Source organism: Drosophila kikkawai, chromosome 2L (assembly GCF_030179895.1).
Source record: "Drosophila kikkawai strain 14028-0561.14 chromosome 2L, DkikHiC1v2, whole genome shotgun sequence".
NCBI classification, from domain to species: domain Eukaryota; kingdom Metazoa; phylum Arthropoda; class Insecta; order Diptera; family Drosophilidae; genus Drosophila; species Drosophila kikkawai.
In genome coordinates this window covers 29,625,937-29,648,113 of record NC_091728.1, presented here as the reverse complement: position 1 = coordinate 29,648,113, position 22,177 = coordinate 29,625,937, and positions in this window count along the sequence as shown.

Genomic DNA, 22,177 nt, shown 5'->3' with positions numbered 1-22,177 from the left:
TAATTAAAAGTAGGATCACAGATGATAAAAAATTATTTATAAACAATAGTTATAATAATAATAGTTATAAACAATATTTTACAAAATGGTGGATTTGTGGAACATATTCCGTAGCGCCTCGAGCTTTGAGTTGCCGTGCTATGGACACGATTGAGCTCGTAATTCCTGTCCGAAATCCGTAAAATAAATTTTTTTGTATTCATTACACCTTTATCTCTTCTATTTGAACCTAAAAAACCAAAAAGAAATCAAGACAAAAAAAATTAAATTTTGATTTGAAGGGAAAAATTCCAATTTCAGGTGATCAGTTTTCACTTCCCACCCTCTTAAAAAATAGTAATACTCAGTTTTATAACAACCATTTAGGTTCAAATAGAAGATAATTGCATGCTGATCATAATAATTTTTGATTCACTCCGATATGTTACGTAGTTTTTTGTGAATCGTGTCCATAGCATAGGTAGAAATGCCGAAATTAGAAGCTGAGAAAAAGACGACTTAACAATTGTGATCCTTGCGTGCATACTTGATTTGAGGCACTTAAAGTTGGAATTTGATAATGAAACTTACACAGTATATTCTTTAAGGGGGGACATCTGAGTAACTTTTTTTAAAAATTGCTTAAAAAATACTTTATGGTCTTAAAAATAACATATCAAAAGATAGAGTCCGGCAAAAGTTTCTAAGTGTCGAAATTTTCCATTCTGCGGCGATGCCTCTCATGTAATCATATACGATTTTAAAACTTTAAACGCGTTTTTCTTTTTTTGAGTTGGCCGACAACATAACTCGTACAAATCTTAACCGATCGATCTGAAATTTTGACAGTATATCCAAAATACCTATGGCTATCGACGTACGTAGGATTTTTTTTTTTTTTTTGCTTACTTTTTTTTTATCAACAATTTTGTGACGTTTTTTTTTCATGAAAATTGAACATTTTATTTAATCACCCACCATTTTGCAAAAAATCAAAATATCGAAAAAATCCTACGTACGTCGATAGCGGTTGAGATATAGAAACTAACAAAATTTGATTTTTTGTTCTAGATCAAAAACTAAGGACGTTAGGTTTTCGGCCATGGACCCCTTTCAAAAAAATAGGGCCTACGAAGACATGCTGCACAGCCGCCATTTTGTTTTCGATTTATTAACAAAAAAATTTATTTTGTAGTTCACATCTAACATTATCAAACCTACTTTAAAATTGTTCGATTGGCTTTTTCATTTGGCCAAAAAAAATTCTAGAAAATGGGCTTTTTTTTGCCAGATGTCCCCCCTTAAACCGATTTATGTTGAAAAGTAAACCCGAGCCCTCGTGTATTGTGTAGAGAATAATAATCTTATTTGCGAATTTTTTCGCGTTTTCCGGATAACTGAATGTATTGCAGCTACTTTTGTCATCAGCAATTTAATAATAATGATTAATTTAAGGGTCCATTCTAGTTGTTGAAAAAAAAAATTTTTTTTTTTTTTTGCATTTTTCGATAGCTTTATGGTAAGTGTATAGAATATCATACTAAAAGGGCAAATCGAAATACGTAATAGTTTAAAATTTATGAGCCTCCGAATCGGCCGACTCAAAGCAGCTACAGAGCAAACATAAAACTTTAAACGCGTTTTCAGGAAAACTACATTTTTCGGGCTGGCGACCATAATATCTCAGTCAAATTTTAACGAATCTTAATGATTTTTTTTTTAATTTAATTAACGTGTCCATGGAATAAGCTACAATTATATTGATAGTTTAAACATTGGATTTTTCCTTTTTTGGGCATGGGCTTACGTCGCCCTGTGTCCTGCCTCAGGACATGCTCTAGAAATTTTTGCTAAATCATCTTTAAACTATGATAAATATATGTGACAAGTTTGAACTTTCTATGTCTTTTCCTTTGTCCACAAAAAATTCCTGAAAATTGCCTTTTTTTTGGCCCAACTAACCAGACAACTAGACCCTTAAAAGAATTCTGAAATATTTAATTTGTTTTGTTAATATAGTATTTTAGTAAAATTAATTTAAATGTTTTGTGTTACATTTTAAGAAGCAGATCAATTAAAATTACAGCTAAGAACTTAAAATCAAAAAATTACTAATCCAAATTTTTTTCTTCTATGTGCGGTATGTGAGGGCGTGGTCCGATTTGTTTCAAATTTTAAACACTGACTACACACACTATTACTAACAACTGTACGAAGTTTTAACACTCTATCTTCAGTATTAGACTTTATGCCAAAAAATCGGCTTTCCGTCCAGTGTGGAATGTATGAAATTGTGTCGGTATTTTGGTATATTTAACCCTGAGTAGTTTTGATTTATGTCGTTGCATTTTCGCATACGCAGCCGATGAAAGTTAATTCTGGTCCAAGAAAGATTCACGTAACTTGTAGACATTATGTAGTCGGTGGCTTTCATCGGCTTCAGAAGTTATAGACTACTTTAGGCAGAAAAAGGTGAAAAAAATTGGCACCTGGCAGGTAGCGATGGTCACTGCCTGTCTGCTGCACATGCAGTCAAGCTGGGTATTACCGACAACGTCAAATACCGGATATTTTTTTTTTTTTTTATTTTATTTATTTTTTTTGCTTACATCTTTGTCTTAAGAGTTTTGAATCAACGATAAACTAATAAGAAGAGAGATAAGCAAGCCGTTGATTAACTATACATTTTTTAGTCTCTTGCACTTACAACTTCTCTGCACCGTTCGCCATCCCAAAACTTGTCCGTTTGTCATTACTTTAAGTTAAGCCGGCCTAAACGTTTGGAAATTTATTTTTAAATATAGTCTATTAGTTTCTAATTGAAAAAAAAGAAGAAAGTTATTGTGCTTTTGGTATAATGACAAAATAATTGTGATTTGAATATTGTACGGTTCGCCATCAAAAACTCAATGAATAAATTATACCGTTCGTAATGTACTGTTACAAATAAAATACTTTATGCACCTACAATCTCAAGCTCTGTCCTTATTTTTTTAAAACTTAAAATCATACCGTTTGCGATGTACTGTTACAAAACAGGAATATCATTGTAAATAAAATAAAATAAAATAAATAAAATACTTTATGCAGCAACAGTGTCAAGCTCTGTCCTACATTTTTCAAAATTTTAAATCCAAATGAAATACGGCCAACCCATAAATTTAGCTTTGAGGGAGAGTTCGAGAAGGAGTGAGACACCTACAGAAGCGCCTTTAGAACAAAAGGCGTTGAGAAATTGGAAAAGTCAAGATCACAACCATTATATATCCGACAGAGAATTTTTAAAGGATTCCGAGTCTTTAAGGGGGTCTTCTCATTGATCAACTTTTTTTTTTCGATTTTTTTTTTTTTTGCATTTATTTATAGCTTGGGATGGTGTGTATATGTCCCCAAAAGGATTTTTAGAAATTCGAAATACTTTAGAAGATACAGCCATTTTTGGGAAGCAAGGTCTATGCAAAGTGGGCTTTTTTCAAACTTTAAACGCGTTTATCTCGAAACCATGTTTTTCGAACTGGCGGCCATGATATCTCCAGTTCAACTGAACCGATTTTTATGAAACAAAGTGGAATCGACGCAGAATTGTCACCATTTTCGGCTGACGGAACAGATTTTTAAAAAAATTTTTTTTTTCTATTTTTTTTTTACACTAAACTACAAAAAAAACGCCCGAAATCGATTTTTTTTTTTTTGAATGGCCGCCATTTTGTTTTAAAAATTTTTTAAAAAAATCTGTTCCGTCAGCCGAAAATGACATCTATTCTGATTATAACTCCGTTTTTATTTTTCATTTCGGACGCTCTGGAGACTCTGAATCGTGGCCGCCAGGACGACACCTTTTTTTTCGACCACCAAGTTTGAAGTCTCATTACTCTTTGAACAACCCTCGTATCGAGGCAAGAACAACTTTTTTAGTTACTTTGAACATTTTTGAATACAATAAATAAAAAAAGTTTTCAATTATTCATTGCGTTTTCAAATAAGAATTTTTTTAAAAAGGGTCAAAAAAACGGCTTTTGAATGAGAAGACCCCCTTAAGTAATAAAAAAATTTTTAAACAAAAAAAAAATTTGCCAACAAAATTTTGGTTTACATGTATATCAGAGAACTGCAGCAAGCCACCGGAACTACAAGTGCACCGGCCAAACACCGGGTGTCTCAGACACCCGGGTGTTTAAGGCACCCTATTTGCTGCAATAAGAAACACCCGGGTGTATTTGGCACCCGGTGGTTTTTTGTTACTGCCGAAAGCGTGCGAGTGAGTGATTCAAAAAAATGCTTCGGGTGATCCCACACACAAGCATGAATTGGGCGCAGGTCATTTTTTGTATCCATACATTTGTTATGGGTGTCTGAAAAGGCAAGCTTAAAAAGGAAGGGTGAAAATGGGTGATCAGTTTCACTCTTCTTTTTTTAGCTTGTCTTTTCGGACACCCATAAAAAATGTATACATACAAAAAATGACCTGCGCCCGCCCGCTTGTCGTGAGCATGTATTTTTGTTGACGATTTTGCAGCATTCCAGCATTTTATTATTTTAAAATTAAAGACGGCATTAATGTTTTTATTTTTATTTTTAATGGGATTACTTATATAATAATAACATATAAAAAGTAACATATAAAAATTAACATATAACAAGAAAGGAAGCTAACTTCGGTACGCCGAAGTTTGTATACCCTTGCAGATTGGTTTTCATATTTATATTATAAATTATAATGCCAAAAACAGACACTAAACTGAGTTTCATTACAGTTTACCTATACTTATTATGTTTACAGTTTGACAGTTACAGTTTTACATTCCCTGTTTTACATTTTCTCTACATCTACGGATCGCTGTTATGGCAACTATATGATATAGTTGTCCGATTTTCATAATATGGTTACCAAATGTTCCTATGGCAGCTATAAGATATAGTGGTCCGATTTTTATAAAATTTTTACCAAAATTCTGGAATAATATACAATGGCTATATGTCAAAAACGATGCAACAATATTGAAAAAAGTTATATTTTTTTTTCTAAAAACTTGTCGAACATTTGTATGGCAGCTATATGATATAGTCGTCCGATCCGGACATATATAGCAGTGAGAGTATATAGAAGACTATATGCAAAGTTTCATTCAGATAGCTTTAAAACTGAGGGACTAGTTTGCGTAGAAACAGACAGACGGACAGACGGACGGACAGACAGACGGACAGACGGACATGGCTAGATCGACTCGGCTGTTGATGCTGATCAAGAATATATATACTTTATAGGGTCGGAAACGTCTCCTTCACTGCGTTGCAAACTTCTGACTGAAATTATAATACCCTGCAAGGGTATAAAAAGTAAAAGGAACTTAATTTTTGCTTAAATATTAAAATTTATTTTTATATTTTGTTTTTTTTTTTTGTGGTTTTTTATTTTTAAAATTTTAAAAATTATAAATTTAGGGGGTATCCTGAATTAGGAGGCCAAAAATTAGTTGTTTTCCGCGATTTTTTTTGGAAGGTAAAGAAACGACCAAGCTTCTTGCAAATTTTGGTAAATTTTTCTACATATTTAAAGTGCTTAAATAAATGAAAAAAAATATATATATATTTCAAAATGGCGGACTTATAAGTAGTTCACTGAAGCGCCTCGTCACAGCAGTCCCTAATTGGCGGGAAATGTGCAGCTCGTAATTCTTGTCTGAAACAAAAAATTCAAAAAAAATTTCAATTTTTATAAGTGCATTTTCTATTTGAACTAAGAAAAACCGGAGAAAATCGTGAAATCGGAACTTTTATTCAGGTTTAAAAAAATGCATTTTTCGGGATAAAATATTGACTTTAACATGCTGTAAAAAATATAAAAAAGTGGTTTTCAACAACCGTTTTAGTTCATTTAGAAGAGAATTTAATTCTAAAGAGAATAAGCCTTTATTCGTTTCAATCGGTCAATAAGTTTTTTTTGTTATCTTTCCCGCCAATTCGAAAGAATCGTAAAAATGAAAAGTGGAGAAAATGCGCTTCAAAGTTCGCCTAAGCGCTCGCAAACCTGCTCGGCGCTCCTTTGCTTTCATCTCTATCTTCGAAAATACTTCAAATTGGCTTCTGAAATTTTTGTGGTATATTCTTAGATAGTTTATCTATCGATTTAAGCAATACAAAAAAAATCGATTTTTTTGACCTTGTAATTCAGGATACCCCCTTAAAAAAGGTATAAAAGAGAAAAAAATTGAAAAATAAAAGAATAACATATATATTTTATATAAAAAGGGATAATTATTCCGTTCTGTTAAAATTGTTGTAAAACGAATGTAGAAAAAGAAGGCTGTCTACAGATTTCGGACATAGTCTATTTCGTTTTTCTGTAATAATATTACCTGCTAAGGAAAATACTCTATCAGCTGCTGCGCTACTCGCCGGAATTGAGAGAATTTTTAAAGCTAGTTTTCACAAAAGAGGGTAACATTTTTCATTATTTTTCCACCACTCAATTGCTTCAAAATGTTCACTTAATGGAACTTTTTCTCTACAATATTTATCAATTTCTTCTAATGGAGTTTCAATATAATTTACATCAGACGCAGCAACAAATTTGGAGAAAAAAAATGTGGTTTTAGACACTGTTGGTGGGGTATTAACTAATGATGATGTGCTAGGACTTTCTGGATTGGACATATTGGCAGATTGGTTTGAAAAACTTGAGCTTCTGGTTGAGCACGAATCTAAATTTCCCATTTCAGAAATGCAGAAAAACTTAATATCAAAAAGATCTTCTTGCAAATGTGCAGCGGGCGGATAGAGAAAAAAGCCGCTTTGTGCCATATACTCAAATTCGTCTGCCAAATATCTTTAATGTTATTATTGATTTTTTCTTTTAGCAATGCTATTGATGAAATGTCCAATATATTTGGCTGGCATAGTTCTAGAATTTTTGAAATAGATGGTAAAACAAAACATAAAGATGGCGAGCTACATGTTTGCAGTTCTTTAAAAATTCTTTCAAAATCTTCTAGCAGCTCTACCATTACTTTTAATGTCGATTTGTTCAAGTCCATATATATTTCTGCTACTTGAGTCTCACTTAATACTTCATCAATAGTAACCCAGTTATCTAAAATTGACTTGAGCATTTTGTAGTTTGAGTTCCATCGAGTCGAGCATGAGCTTTTTAATGTTGTTTCCAATTTGTGCTGTAAATTTGCCTTTTTTAAATATTTAACAAACATTTTTGCAAGTTTTAACAATTTTGTTCAACTCAATGGCCTCTTCAAACGATTTTTCAAGCACATTTGCAAATAGGTGACTACTACAATTCAGACGGGTGTTATTCCCTAATGCTTTTTTAATGTTTGCTCCTCTATCTGTTACAAACTTCACATTATCAATATTGTCAATATTAAATTGGGCAAACAAACATTGACTTCAGTCCCATGATGATATCACACAGCTTATAGTTTTTTTCGTAGTGCAGGGTGACACCCAAAAAATTTCTTTGGACATACTGGTCAGTCCACATGTCGACGGTCGCCGTTACTCCTCCACTGTCCACAGCTTCCTTTATTTCAGTAGAAATAAGAGTCTGTTTATCTTCTGCATCCGATTGCGCTTTCCGACTTAAAGTTGTTGGATCTGGTAGCAAATCATCCACGTCTACTCTATCCCCATAGGCTGCGCCGATTTTAATAAAGAACTGCACCATGTTCTTAAATCCGACTCCGGTTACTTCAGAAAACGGCCGGCAGTCTTGCACAACCTATTGGGTGCATTTTTCTATTGCTTCCTTTTTGTCACATTCAGAAACTTTTTTCAGAAAGTTTTTTTCTTACAATCCTTTTTGCATAGTTGTTTTTCTCATGTGTGTCGTCGCGACACCCAGGTCATAAATGTGTTTTTTTCTTGCAACTCTTTTTGCATAGTTGTTATACCCTTGCAGGGTATTATAATTTCAGTCAGAAGTTTGCAACGCAGTGAAGGAGACGTTTCCGACCCTATAAAGTATATATATTCTTGATCAGCATCAACAGCCGAGTCGATCTAGCCATGTCCGTCTGTCCGTTTGTCCGTCTGTCCGTCCGTCTGTCCGTCCGTCTGTCCGTTTCTACGCAAACTAGTCCCTCAGTTTTAAAGCTATCTGAATGAAACTTTGCATATAGTCTTCTATATACTCTCACTGCTATATATGTCGGAACGGGCCGGATCGGACGACTATATCATATAGCTGCCATACAAATGTTCGATAAATTTTTAGAAAAAAAATTTTAACTTTGTGACGCGTGTACGCGCACAATATATCTTGGTAGAATATAATAGGAACAATTAGCGACATAAGAAAAGAAATCAGCGATATAATGGAAATATTTGAATTGAATGCGCGCGCGCGCCACTGATCGCGAGCGGAGGATCACACTAGACCGAACGACTGGCCACACTATTCGGGCAAATCCCGCACAGGACTCTGGCCACACTGAAGCCTCGCCAGGGCCTATATAAAGCGGACCACGGCCCTGGAGTAAGCACTTAGCCGCCGACTGCGATTGGGTCGAGTTGACCTCCCCAGTAGTTAGCACCGAAGTCACTTTTTGGGAACTCTGGTTCCTACTTATAAATTGTAGTTAGGATCTCTGCCGACTTTCGAGTCCGATTCTCACTGCCGACTTTCGAGTCCGATTCTCTCTGCCGACTTTCGAGTCCAAAACTCTGCCGACTTTCGAGTCCGATTCTCTCTGCTGACTTGCGAGTCCGAATCTGCAGACTTTCGAGTCCAACCGTCTTCGAGCTGACTTCGAGTCCCAATCTGCAGACTTTCGAGTCCGAACGTCTCCGAGCTGACTTTCGAGTCCAACAAACGTCTTCGAGCTGACTTTCGAGTCCGAATCTGCAGACTTTCGAGTCCAAACGTCTTCGAGCTGACTTTCGAGTCCGAATCTGCTGACTTTCGAGTCCAACAAACGGCGCTGAGCTGACTGTCGAGTCCGACAACTACTGGGTTCGGTTGACTTTCGAGTCCGAACGCAGTCTCTCGTGGTTGACTTTCGAGTCCGAACGCATTCGCCATTGGGTGGCTTTAAAGGCCCATACCCTGGCGGGACTATCGGCATCCACCTATCGGACAGCCGCACTCGGGACGAGGACGAATCGGAACTACGGCGTACCCCAGAATCGAGATCCGGCATGAAATTATAGAATTATTATTATTGTACCTTTGAAGTAAATAAACATTAAGATACATTTACGGCATAATCCTCTAGCGTTCTACTCTGGGACGGGGTCGGAATCTCTTACAGCAACCACGCCTGAACCAAATAAATATATCTGCACAGACCCTGGACGTCCCGCTGACTACCCGTGGACGACAGGACGTTACAGATTGGCGCCCGAACAGGTTGAAGTGGTTGCAAGAGATCGACACCAAGAGTAATGGCTAGCAGGCAGATTTAAGAGAGAGGCAGCAAGACCGTGAGTCAGAGCAACGACCACAAGGAAACGGTCAAGGATTGTAGGAGCTAGACGGACGCAAAGCTGGAGATACAATCATGGAGAGGAGGATAAACGTGAAAATCCTGGATCAAGTACGGAGCTGGGGAATAACGTACGATGGAATGACCAACCCGCTGGAATTTATAAGGAAGCTGGAAGGTTGGGCGACGGGATACGGCATCGGGCACGACCAGTTGGTGCAAACCATGCCGTTCATCCTGGAAGACGCGGCGAGCGATTGGTGGAACTGCACACCAAACAAGCTTGAAGGTCACGGGAGAGCTGGTGGAGTACTTCTTGCCGCGGAGGTATCAGGAGCAACTCAAGGAGCAGATCCAGCATCGGAGGCAAGGAGAGACCGAACCAACGAGAGGGTTCGCAATGGAGCTGATGCAAATGATGAGGTTTGCGGAGTATACGGCGGAGGAAAAATTGAACCGCATTTACCTGAATTGCCGAAGCCAGATAAAACTATACACGAGGAGGTCGGGGTTCAAAACACTTCCCGAGTTTCTCAAACTGGCAGAGGTAGTTGAGATGATCGAAGCAGAAAGTTTCGATCAACCACAGCACAGACTCGGCCAAGAGATCTGCAGAGAGTCCGACGGTGGGCCTGTTAAAAGGGACCCCAAAACCATCGGATGCTGTGAGACGGCATGGAACCGATCAGGGCACACATGCCAGGCGGTTTCGGACCAATGGAATACACCAGGAAGTGGAGAGGCCAAGGTGTACATTCGGTCAGCCGTTAGGAAAGAGGGCACCGAGGAGCTGGAGGAATCCGACATGGTGATCCAACAAGACCGGGAAGAATCGAGGCAAGAGGAAGGTGGAAGCACCACGGCGCTAGCAGGCGAGATAACGGAGCAAATAGAAGAGCAGCAGCACGGACGGGAAGAGCAGGAAGACACGGAGCATGCGGAGGAGCCGATACAGGGGCGGATTAACTGGAAGGAGAAAACGACGCCAGGATGGGCAGCGGGGAACGGAGACGGCACGACTAGAGAAGCAACAGTGATAGCCAGGAGCGCACGGAGATCGACGGATATAGTAGCATCACGGGAGGAAGAACGAAGTAAGAAACATCGGCACCAAGACAGAACGATGGACATGACCCCGAACTGGAGAAGCGTCTTCGACCGGGGAAAGGACGTTACGGTACGGAATCACACCGTCTCCCAAACGGGGGGGGAGTGTGACGCCTGTTGGCGCACAATAGATATGCGATAGAATAAAATAGAAACATTTAGGGACATAAGAAATGGATTGGCAACATTATGGAGATAATTTGAATTGAATGCGCGCGCGCGCCACTGATCGTCAAGGAGGGTCACACTGGACCGAACGGAGACTGGCCACACTATTCGGGGAAAATCCCGCACAGGACTCTGGCCACACTGAAGCCGCGCCAGGGCCTATATAAAGCGGACCACGGCCCTGGAGTAATCACTTAGCAGCCGACTGCGATTGGGTCGAGTTGACCTCCCCAGTAGTTAGCAGCGAAGTCACTTTTTGGGAACTCAGGTTCCTATTTATAAATTGTAGTTAGGATCTCTGCTGACTTGCGAGTCCAATCTCTGACGACTTCCGAGTCCAAAACACTGCCGACTTTCGAGTCCCCTCTCTCCGCTGACTTTCGAGTCCGAATCTGCAGACTTTCGAGTCCAAACGTCTCTGCTGACTTTCGAGTCCGAATCTGCAGACTTTCGAGTCCGATTCTCTCGGCTGACTTGCGAGTCCGAAACACTGCCGACTTTCGAGTCCGCTTCTCTCGGCTGACTTTCGAGTCCGAATCTGCAGACTTTCGAGTCCGATTCTCTCGGCTGACTTGCGAGTCCGAAACACTGCCGACTTTCGAGTCCACTTCTCTCGGCTGACTTTCGAGTCCGAATCTGCAGACTTTCGAGTCCGATTCTCTCGGCTGACTTGCGAGTCCGAAACACTGCCGACTTTCGAGTCCACTTCTCTCGGCTGACTTTCGAGTCCGAATCGGCAGACTTTCGAGTCCAAACGTCTCTGCTGACTTTCGAGTCCGAATCTGCAGACTTTCGAGTCCAAACGTCTTCGGTTGACTTTCGAGTCCGAACGCATTCTCTCGTGGTTGACTTTCGAGTCCGAACGCATTCGCTATCGGGTGGCTTTAAAGGCCCATACCCTGGCAGGACTATCGGCATCCCCCCTATCGGACAGCCGTACTCGGGACGAGGACGAATCGGAACTACGGCGTACCCCAGAATCGAGATCCGGCATGAAATTATTGAATTATTATTGTACCTTTGAAGTAAATAAACATTAAGATACATTTACGGCATAATCCTCTAGCGTTCTACTCTGGGACGGGGTCGGAATCTCTTACAGCAACCACGCCTGAACCAAATAAATGTATCTGCACAGACCCTGGACGTCCCGCTGACTACCCGTGGACGACAGGACGTTACAGAGTAAGTAAATAAACATTAAGATACATTTACGGCATAATCCTCTAGCGTTCTACTCTGGGACGGGGTCGGAATCTCTTACAGCAACCACGCCTGAACCAAATAAATGTATCTGCACAGACCCTGGACGTCCCGCTGACTACCCGTGGACGACAGGACGTTACAGATTGGCGCCCGAACAGGTTGAAGTGGTTGCAAGAGATCGACACCAAGAGTAATGGCTAGCAGGCAGATTTAAGAGAGAGGCAGCAAGACCGTGAGTCAGAGCAACGACCACAAGGAAACGGTCAAGGATTGTAGGAGCTAGACGGACGCAAAGCTGGAGATACAATCATGGAGAGGAGGATAAACGTGAAAATCCTGGATCAAGTACGGAGCTGGGGAATAACGTACGATGGAATGACCAACCCGCTGGAATTTATAAGGAAGCTGGAAGGTTGGGCGACGGGATACGGCATCGGGCACGACCAGTTGGTGCAAACCATGCCGTTCATCCTGGAAGACGCGGCGAGCGATTGGTGGAACTGCACACCAAACAAGCTTGAAGGTCACGGGAGAGCTGGTGGAGTACTTCTTGCCGCGGAGGTATCAGGAGCAACTCAAGGAGCAGATCCAGCATCGGAGGCAAGGAGAGACCGAACCAACGAGAGGGTTCGCAATGGAGCTGATGCAAATGATGAGGTTTGCGGAGTATACGGCGGAGGAAAAATTGAACCGCATTTACCTGAATTGCCGAAGCCAGATAAAACTATACACGAGGAGGTCGGGGTTCAAAACACTTCCCGAGTTTCTCAAACTGGCAGAGGTAGTTGAGATGATCGAAGCAGAAAGTTTCGATCAACCACAGCACAGACTCGGCCAAGAGATCTGCAGAGAGTCCGACGGTGGGCCTGTTAAAAGGGACCCCAAAACCATCGGATGCTGTGAGACGGCATGGAACCGATCAGGGCACACATGCCAGGCGGTTTCGGACCAATGGAATACACCAGGAAGTGGAGAGGCCAAGGTGTACATTCGGTCAGCCGTTAGGAAAGAGGGCACCGAGGAGCTGGAGGAATCCGACATGGTGATCCAACAAGACCGGGAAGAATCGAGGCAAGAGGAAGGTGGAAGCACCACGGCGCTAGCAGGCGAGATAACGGAGCAAATAGAAGAGCAGCAGCACGGACGGGAAGAGCAGGAAGACACGGAGCATGCGGAGGAGCCGATACAGGGGCGGACAATAGATATGCGATAGAATAAAATAGAAACATTTAGGGACATAAGAAATGGATTGGCAACATTATGGAGATAATTTGAATTGAATGCGCGCGCGCGCCACTGATCGTCAAGGAGGGTCACACTGGACCGAACGGAGACTGGCCACACTATTCGGGGAAAATCCCGCACAGGACTCTGGCCACACTGAAGCCGCGCCAGGGCCTATATAAAGCGGACCACGGCCCTGGAGTAATCACTTAGCAGCCGACTGCGATTGGGTCGAGTTGACCTCCCCAGTAGTTAGCAGCGAAGTCACTTTTTGGGAACTCAGGTTCCTATTTATAAATTGTAGTTAGGATCTCTGCTGACTTGCGAGTCCAATCTCTGACGACTTCCGAGTCCAAAACACTGCCGACTTTCGAGTCCCCTCTCTCCGCTGACTTTCGAGTCCGAATCTGCAGACTTTCGAGTCCAAACGTCTCTGCTGACTTTCGAGTCCGAATCTGCAGACTTTCGAGTCCAAACGTCTCGGCTGACTTTCGAGTCCGAATCTGCAGACTTTCGAGTCCGATTCTCTCGGCTGACTTGCGAGTCCGAAACACTGCCGACTTTCGAGTCCGCTTCTCTCGGCTGACTTTCGAGTCCGAATCTGCAGACTTTCGAGTCCGATTCTCTCGGCTGACTTGCGAGTCCGAAACACTGCCGACTTTCGAGTCCACTTCTCTCGGCTGACTTTCGAGTCCGAATCTGCAGACTTTCGAGTCCGATTCTCTCGGCTGACTTGCGAGTCCGAAACACTGCCGACTTTCGAGTCCACTTCTCTCGGCTGACTTTCGAGTCCGAATCGGCAGACTTTCGAGTCCAAACGTCTCTGCTGACTTTCGAGTCCGAATCTGCAGACTTTCGAGTCCAAACGTCTTCGGTTGACTTTCGAGTCCGAACGCATTCTCTCGTGGTTGACTTTCGAGTCCGAACGCATTCGCTATCGGGTGGCTTTAAAGGCCCATACCCTGGCAGGACTATCGGCATCCCCCCTATCGGACAGCCGTACTCGGGACGAGGACGAATCGGAACTACGGCGTACCCCAGAATCGAGATCCGGCATGAAATTATTGAATTATTATTGTACCTTTGAAGTAAATAAACATTAAGATACATTTACGGCATAATCCTCTAGCGTTCTACTCTGGGACGGGGTCGGAATCTCTTACAGCAACCACGCCTGAACCAAATAAATGTATCTGCACAGACCCTGGACGTCCCGCTGACTACCCGTGGACGACAGGACGTTACAGAGTAAGTAAATAAACATTAAGATACATTTACGGCATAATCCTCTAGCGTTCTACTCTGGGACGGGGTCGGAATCTATTACAGCAACCACGCCTGAACCAAATAAATGTATCTGCACAGACCCTGGACGTCCCGCTGACTACCCGTGGACGACAGGACGTTACAGATTGGCGCCCGAACAGGTTGAAGTGGTTGCAAGAGATCGACACCAAGAGTAATGGCTAGCAGGCAGATTTAAGAGAGAGGCAGCAAGACCGTGAGTCAGAGCAACGACCACAAGGAAACGGTCAAGGATTGTAAGAGCTAGACGTACGCAAAGCTGGAGATACAATCATGGAGAGGAGGATAAACGTGGAAATCCTGGATCAAGTACGGAGCTGGGGAATAACGTACGATGGAAGGACCAACCCGCTGGAGTTCATCCGGAAGCTGGAAGGTTGGGCGACGGGATACGGCATCGGGCACGACGAGTTGGTGCAAACCGTGCCATTCATCCTGGAAGACGCGGCGAGCGATTGGTGGAACTGCACACCAAACAAGCTGGACAGTTGGGAGAAGGTCTCGGGTGAGCTGGTTGAGTACTTCTTACCGCGGAGGTATCAGGAGCAACTCAAGGAGCAGATCCAGCGTCGGAGGCAAGGAGAGACCGAACCAACGAGAGAGTTTGCGATGGAGCTTATGGGGATGATGAGGTTCGCGGATTATACGGCGGAGGAGAAGTTGAACCGCATATACCTGAATTGCCGAAGCCAGATAAAACTATACACGAGGAGGTCGGGGTTCAAAACACTGCCCGAGTTTCTCAAACTGGCCGAGGTAGTCGAGATTATCGAAGCGGAAAGTCTCGAACAACCACAGCACAGACTCGACCAAGAGATCTGCAGAGAGTCCGACTGGGGGCCTGTTAAAAGGGACCCCAAAACCATCGGATGCTGTGAGACGGCATGGAACCGATCAGGGCACACAAGCCAGGCGGTTTCGGACCAAAGGAATGCACCAGGAAGTGGAGAAGCCAAGGTGTACCTTCGGTCAGCCGTTAGGAAAGAGGGCACCGAGGAGCTGGAGGAATCCGACATGGTGATCCAACAAGACCGGGAAGAATCGAGGCAAGAGGAAGGTGGAAGCACCACGGCGCTAGCAGGCGAGATAACGGAGCAAATAGAAGAGCAGCAGCACAAACGGGAAGAGCAGGAGGACCAAATAAAGGCGGAAATAGAGGACACGGAGCAAGCGGAGGAGCCGGTACAGGGGCCGATTAACTGGAGGGAGAAAACAACGCCAGGATGGGCATCGTGGAACAGAGACGGCACGGCTAGAGAAGCAACGGTGATAGCCAGGAGCGCACGGAGATCAACGGGTATGGTGGCATCACGGGAGGAAGAACGAAGCAAGAAACATTGGCACCAAGACAGAACGATGGGCATGACCCCGAACTGGAGAAGCGTCTTCGACCGGGGAAAGGACGTTACGGTGCGGTATCACACCTTCTCCCAAACGGGGGGGGAGTGTGACGCGTGTACGCGCACAATATATCTTGGTAGAATATAATAGGAACAATTAGCGACATAAGAAAAGAAATCAGCGATATAATGGAAATATTTGAATTGAATGCGCGCGCGCGCCACTGATCGCGAGCGGAGGGTCACACTAGACCGAACGACTGGCCACACTATTCGGGCAAATCCCGCACAGGACTCTGGCCACACTGAAGCCTCGCCAGGGCCTATATAAAGCGGACCACGGCCCTGGAGTAAGCACTTAGCCGCCGACTGCGATTGGGTCGAGTTGACCTCCCCAGTAGTTAGCACCGAAGTCACTTTTTGGGAACTCTGGTTCCTACTTATAAATTGTAGTTAGGATCTCTGCCGACTTTCGAGTCCGATTCTCACTGCCGACTTTCGAGTCCGATTCTCTCTGCCGACTTTCGAGTCCAAAACTCTGCCGACTTTCGAGTCCGATTCTCTCTGCTGACTTGCGAGTCCGAATCTGCAGACTTTCGAGTCCAACCGTCTTCGAGCTGACTTCGAGTCCGAATCTGCAGACTTTCGAGTCCGAACGTCTCCGAGGAAGGAAGGTAACTTCGGCACGCCGAAGTTTGTATACCCTTGCAGATTGGTTTCGATGTTTATATTATAGATTTAAATGCTGAAAACACTCACAAAACAGAGTTTCATTACATTTTACCTATACTTATTATGTTTACAGTTACAGTTATAGTTACAGTTTTACATTCCCAGCTTTACATATTTTATACATTTACCGATCGCTTCTATGGCAGCTATAAGATATAGTTGTCCGATTTTTATAAAATTTATACCAAAATTCTAGAATAATAAAAAAAAGCTCATATCTCAGAGTAGATAAACATACGTTGAAAAACAACGAAGCTATAATTTTTTTCCTATTTGTGGGAACCGGTGCGAGAGAGCGCCTCTGACTCCCCCACGAAGAGAGATGATGGTCCGTGCTCTGATGCAGATCACGCGGGAGAGCAGTGAGGAAGAAACAACAGCCGAGAGCGGACGTAATCGGATATTCTAATTTGTACAATAAGTTGAAAATATATAAATAAATATCGAAAGCAAAACTACAATTATACTGGGAGTTACTGGCGGATTAATACATTGGCGACGAGGTAAAAAAAAAATAAATAAAACTATAGCAAATAAAAACAAAAAGTGTTGTGCTAAAGAAAATTTTTTGCAGTAAAGCCTAAAGACACGCGGAGTGAACAGTTAACAGTTCCGTTAGTTTTGTTTCACATTCACTTTCGTCTGGAAAGAACGTAGAGAGCAACTCATTTGCAAATCAAAGAGAACTGTTCTTGCCATCATTTTGTTGTTGCAGTTTGATGCTGTCTCTAAAAAAAAAAAAGAAAAGAAGAAGAAGAAAGAAAAAGGAAAAGAGCACTTCAAGTGTTTTAAGAGAAAATAAGCAACCAGAGTGTTGGGGCAGTACTAAGAGTACGTGCCGAAATAAATACATATGCATGTATGTATGAAGCTGACTTTGAGTCAGGGGCAGTACCAAGAATAATAATCGGAATAAAACGAGTGAAACTGGCTCTAAGTCAGAGGCTATACAAAGTATGAGCCGCAAGAGTTATTATAGCTGACCGCGGGTCAGGAATTGTACACTAAAAACAATTGAATATTTAAAGCGATCTGACTGAGTCAGTGGCAGTTTGCCAAATTAAAAAAAAAAAAAATTATTTTCTCATTTCAGACATAACGAACGATAATAATGGAAACCGTAATTAAGCCATTTCTCTGCGAAGCCATGGATAAGTCTCTTTTGCGGGTCGAGTGGGAGAAGTGGCTGAGAGCTTTTGAAATTTACCTTATAGCGGAAGAAATTGATACTCCCATACGGAAGAGAAGTAAATTATTACATTTCGGTGGGCCACAGCTCCAAACTGTGGCATTCTCCTTACCTGACGCTATTATAGATAATGTGGGGGATACAGATTTAGATATATATAAGGTACTGGTCGACAAATTAAATGTATATTTTTCACCAAAACAGAACTCAAGTTTTGAGAGGCATCTGATCAGGAATATCTGTCCTACAGAAGGAGAGGGTTTTGGCAAATTTGTTTTGAGATTACGTCATCAGATTCAGAAGTGTGACTTTGGGGCCACTAAGGCAGAAATAGACGAGATTTCGCTAAAGGACAAGATAATAGACAGCTGGGCCGGGGTAGAGCTAAAAAAGAAACTTTTGGAAAAAGAGTACACTTTGTCTCAGGTGATCGATGCCTGCCAAGTCGATGAAGAGATTAGTAAACAGTCCGAGATGATGCGTTCAAAATCTGAAACCGAAACAATAAGGAAAATCTCAGGAGGGCACGTGAACCCAAATAAGCCATTTGAATGTGGGAGATGTGGTCGTAAAGGCCACAATAACAACAGCCCATCATGCCCAGCCATAAATCAAAAGTGCAATAAGTGCACACGGATCGGCCATTTTGCAATTAAATGCAGAACTAACCTAAAACGACAGCGACCCTTTATTCAACATGATACAGGAAAACGTCAACGCAACGATGTACGTCTGGTAGAACGTTTGGTAGAAGAAGGGACTGAACGAAAACCTAAATCAAATTGTTTTAAAATCCAAAGCGATGATGAGGATGAGTTGATTCAATGTCGAGTTGGGGGGCGCGAACTGTCACTAGTAATTGACTCGGGATCTCGTTATAACCTAATAAGCCCAAAGGACTGGTCATACCTCCAGTTGGGTAACGCAACTGTATTCAACGTTCGGCCAAATTCATCGAATCAGTTCAGAGGATATGCTTCACGCGAATTGCTGCAAGTAATTTGTGTTTTCGAAGCGCCTATATCAATTAATCAGAATCCGGAGGTGTTTGCTTCATTTTTCGTAATAAAAAACCGGAACGCAATCACTACTCGGAAAGGACACAGCACCCAAACTAAAAGTTTTACGCCTCGGCCTCGAAGTCAAGCAAATAAATAAAGTAACGCCATTTCCAAAGTGGAAAGGATTACCAGTGAAGTTATCCATTAATCCAGACGTTAAACCAATTCAACAACCATTGAGGCGAATACCAATTGCACTGGAGGATAAAGTAACATCAAAATTGGAAGAAGCTCTGGCCCTTGATATCATTGAACGAGTAATAGGCCATTCTCCCTGGATATCACCCATGGTCAATGTTTTTAAAGAAAATGGCGACATCAGAATATGCATAGATATGAGACTGGCAAATAAAGCAATTTTGAGGGAGAATTACCCACTACCAGTATTTGACACTTTTATGACCAAATTGAAGGGCGCAAAATATTTCACACGACTAGACCTAATGAGTGCATATCACCAGTTAGAGTTAGATGAGACCAGCAGGAGCATAACCACTTTCATTACCCCACTCGGGCTATTCAGATACAAACGACTTATGTTTGGCGTTAACTCTGCACCTGAAATTTTTCAAAGAAGGCTTGAGGAACTTTTAGCGTCATGCAAGAATGTGATGAAATTCATCGACGATATCATTATTTTCGGAACAAGTGAGAAGGACCACGACGAAGCAGTCCAGAAAGTCAAAGAGGTATTAAGGGAAAATAATGTTATGTTGAACGAGGGAAAATGTGTTTGGAAAACACAAGAAGTCAAATTCTTAGGACATATATTGTCGCATAGAGGCATTAAAGTGGATCCTGAAAAGGTCCAAACGATCCTGTCATTCAGAAACCCCAAAAACAAGGAGGAGACCCGAAGTTTCTTAGGGCTTGTTACTTATGTTGGCAAATTTATTCCCGACCTGGCGAATTGCACGGAGCCGTTGAGACAACTGCTAAAAAAAGAGAGCAAATTCAATTGGGGCGAAATAGAAAACAAAGCTTTTGAAAATCTAAAACTACATTTGGCTAAAATACCCAGCTTATCATATTTCGACCCAAACAATAAGACACGTTTGATAGCAGATGCCAGCCCTATTGCTCTGGGAGCAGTACTAATTCAATTCACCAAAAATCATTTCATTTGCAAGTCGAAGCTTATCCGATGTAGAAAAACGGTACTCTCAGACTGAAAAAGAAAGTCTCGCTTTAGTATGGGCGGTTGAAAAGTTATATTTTTATTTAGCCGGACTAGAATTCGAATTGGTGGCTGATCACAAACCGTTAGAAACTATTTTTAAACCAACCTCAAAACCACCGGCACGAATTGAACGTTGGCTTTTACGCTTGCAAGCGTTCAAGTTTAAAGTGATTTATAAAACAGGCAAGGAAAATATTTCAGACAGCGTATCTCGATTATGCGAATTACCAGAAACAAATTCCAGCTGGAAAATAACGGAAAGCAACATATTTCAAGTTATTGAATATACCGTCCCTACGTCATTAAACATTTCGGAAATAGCACGGGAGAGCGGGGTTGATGAGGAAATTGTCTACGCGATGACCTGTTTGGATGCCAACTCGTGGGATAGCGCGTTATCCAACAGTTTTTATCCATTTCGGTACGAAATATCGATGTTAGGAAAGATCCTGTTACGAGGAGCACGACTGATTATCCCGAAAAGCCTGCGGAAAAGAGTTCTAGAACTAGCTCACGAAGGGCACCCTGGTGAGTCGGCCATGAAGCGTCGATTAAGAGTAAAAATCTTGTGGCCACGCATCGATCGAGATGTGGAAAATTTTGTAAAGGCATGCAAGGATTGTATGCTAGTGTCTCAACCATCAAGGCCGGCCCCCATGCAGAGAACTGTTTTTCCAACAAGCCCGTGGAGCTCTATAGCGAGCGACCTTCTAGGCCCACTCCCAAACGGCAAATACGTCCTCGTGTTTATCGATTATTATTCCAGATATATGGAAATAAAATTTTTGCAGTCCATAGCATCGGAGGCAATTATAGGGGCCATGAAGGAAATATTTTGTCGATTGGGTTTCCCGAGATACTTATGAACGGATAACGGAAGACAATCAGGCCTGCTCCGGTAACCGAAAACGGCAAGAATTTTTCGTTTTCGTTTTTGAAAACGAGAAATTGGTGCTCCGGTAATCGAAATCGAAAGATTTGTTCGATTTGAAAAACGGGCACTTTTTTCTGGCCGGAATGAAAAGTAAATGGCTTTTTTTATATGAAATCAGATCTTATTTACAAAAGGAAAAAAATAGTTTACTCAGTGGTCTATTGATGTTTATTCCACACCACCTCAAGATCATTCTGGCAGGTAGTTATTTTATAAAAAATTTATTTCTGACCCCACCTCAGATTTGACAACAAAAGTTTTGCCGTGTTCAACCAGTTTTCTCGTTTTGGCGATAGGTTCACCTCAAAAAGTTATCGCCAAGGTTGCCATATTGTTGGTGGAACGAAACAGCCAGTTAAAAATACTTATAAAATATAAATGAATACATTAATAACTTTAAAGGACCGCCAAAATGGTTGTTTATAAATAATGCTATTTAATGTGATTACTTAAATGGAGCAAATTAACCAAATAATTATATAATAATAATTATCACATTAAATAATTATATAGTAATAATTATTATATAATTAAAACTGTGAAAAGTGTGGCAGCATCTTAGGTGCATAGATTTGCTTAAATCTACCATTTTTGCCTTTTTCTGGCTTAGAAAAAGGGCAATTGTAAATATAAAAGGCAGTACTTTACGTTGTTTGCTTATTACCAAAAACACAAGTTAGCTGCTTGAGCAGTGAGAAACGATGAGAAAACGAAACATTCCGATAGCAGAAATTTGCCGAAAACCGGAGCAGCCAAAAACGAAAACAAACGATTTCGCCCAAAACGAAAACGAAAAAATTTTACGATTAATAGGGTCTTCCCACACTCCGTCAAAGCGCATCTACCGTCCGTTGAACAAACGGTCCATAAGGTTTTGCCGTTCCGAATTTTCTCAATTGGCCCTGCATCAAAGCGCATCTAAATGTAACGACCGTTTGTTTGGCGATAGTTAGGCGATAGTTTTTAGGTGCAACTCTGAAAATTTGACCAACACTACGAAAGTGTATACACACTTGGCGAGAAACAAATGAGAATTGGAATTTTAAATGTGGCGCCAAAGCTACAAGCATGCCCAAAATAGTTGTTGGCGTTTTTTCTGTATATTCTCGCCCCAATATGTCCCCAATTGTTACTATTTAATATAAACCGCCTGCCTCTACCTTTTTTTGAAGATTTTGGATGTCTATACCACCTATAGACACTCTTCGGGGAATTTGCTCTTTGTTAGAGAAAAATCATTAGAAAAACTAAAATTCCTTGTCATTTAATTCATTTAAATTTAGTGCGGATAAATTCTGACGCAATCTGTGCCTTT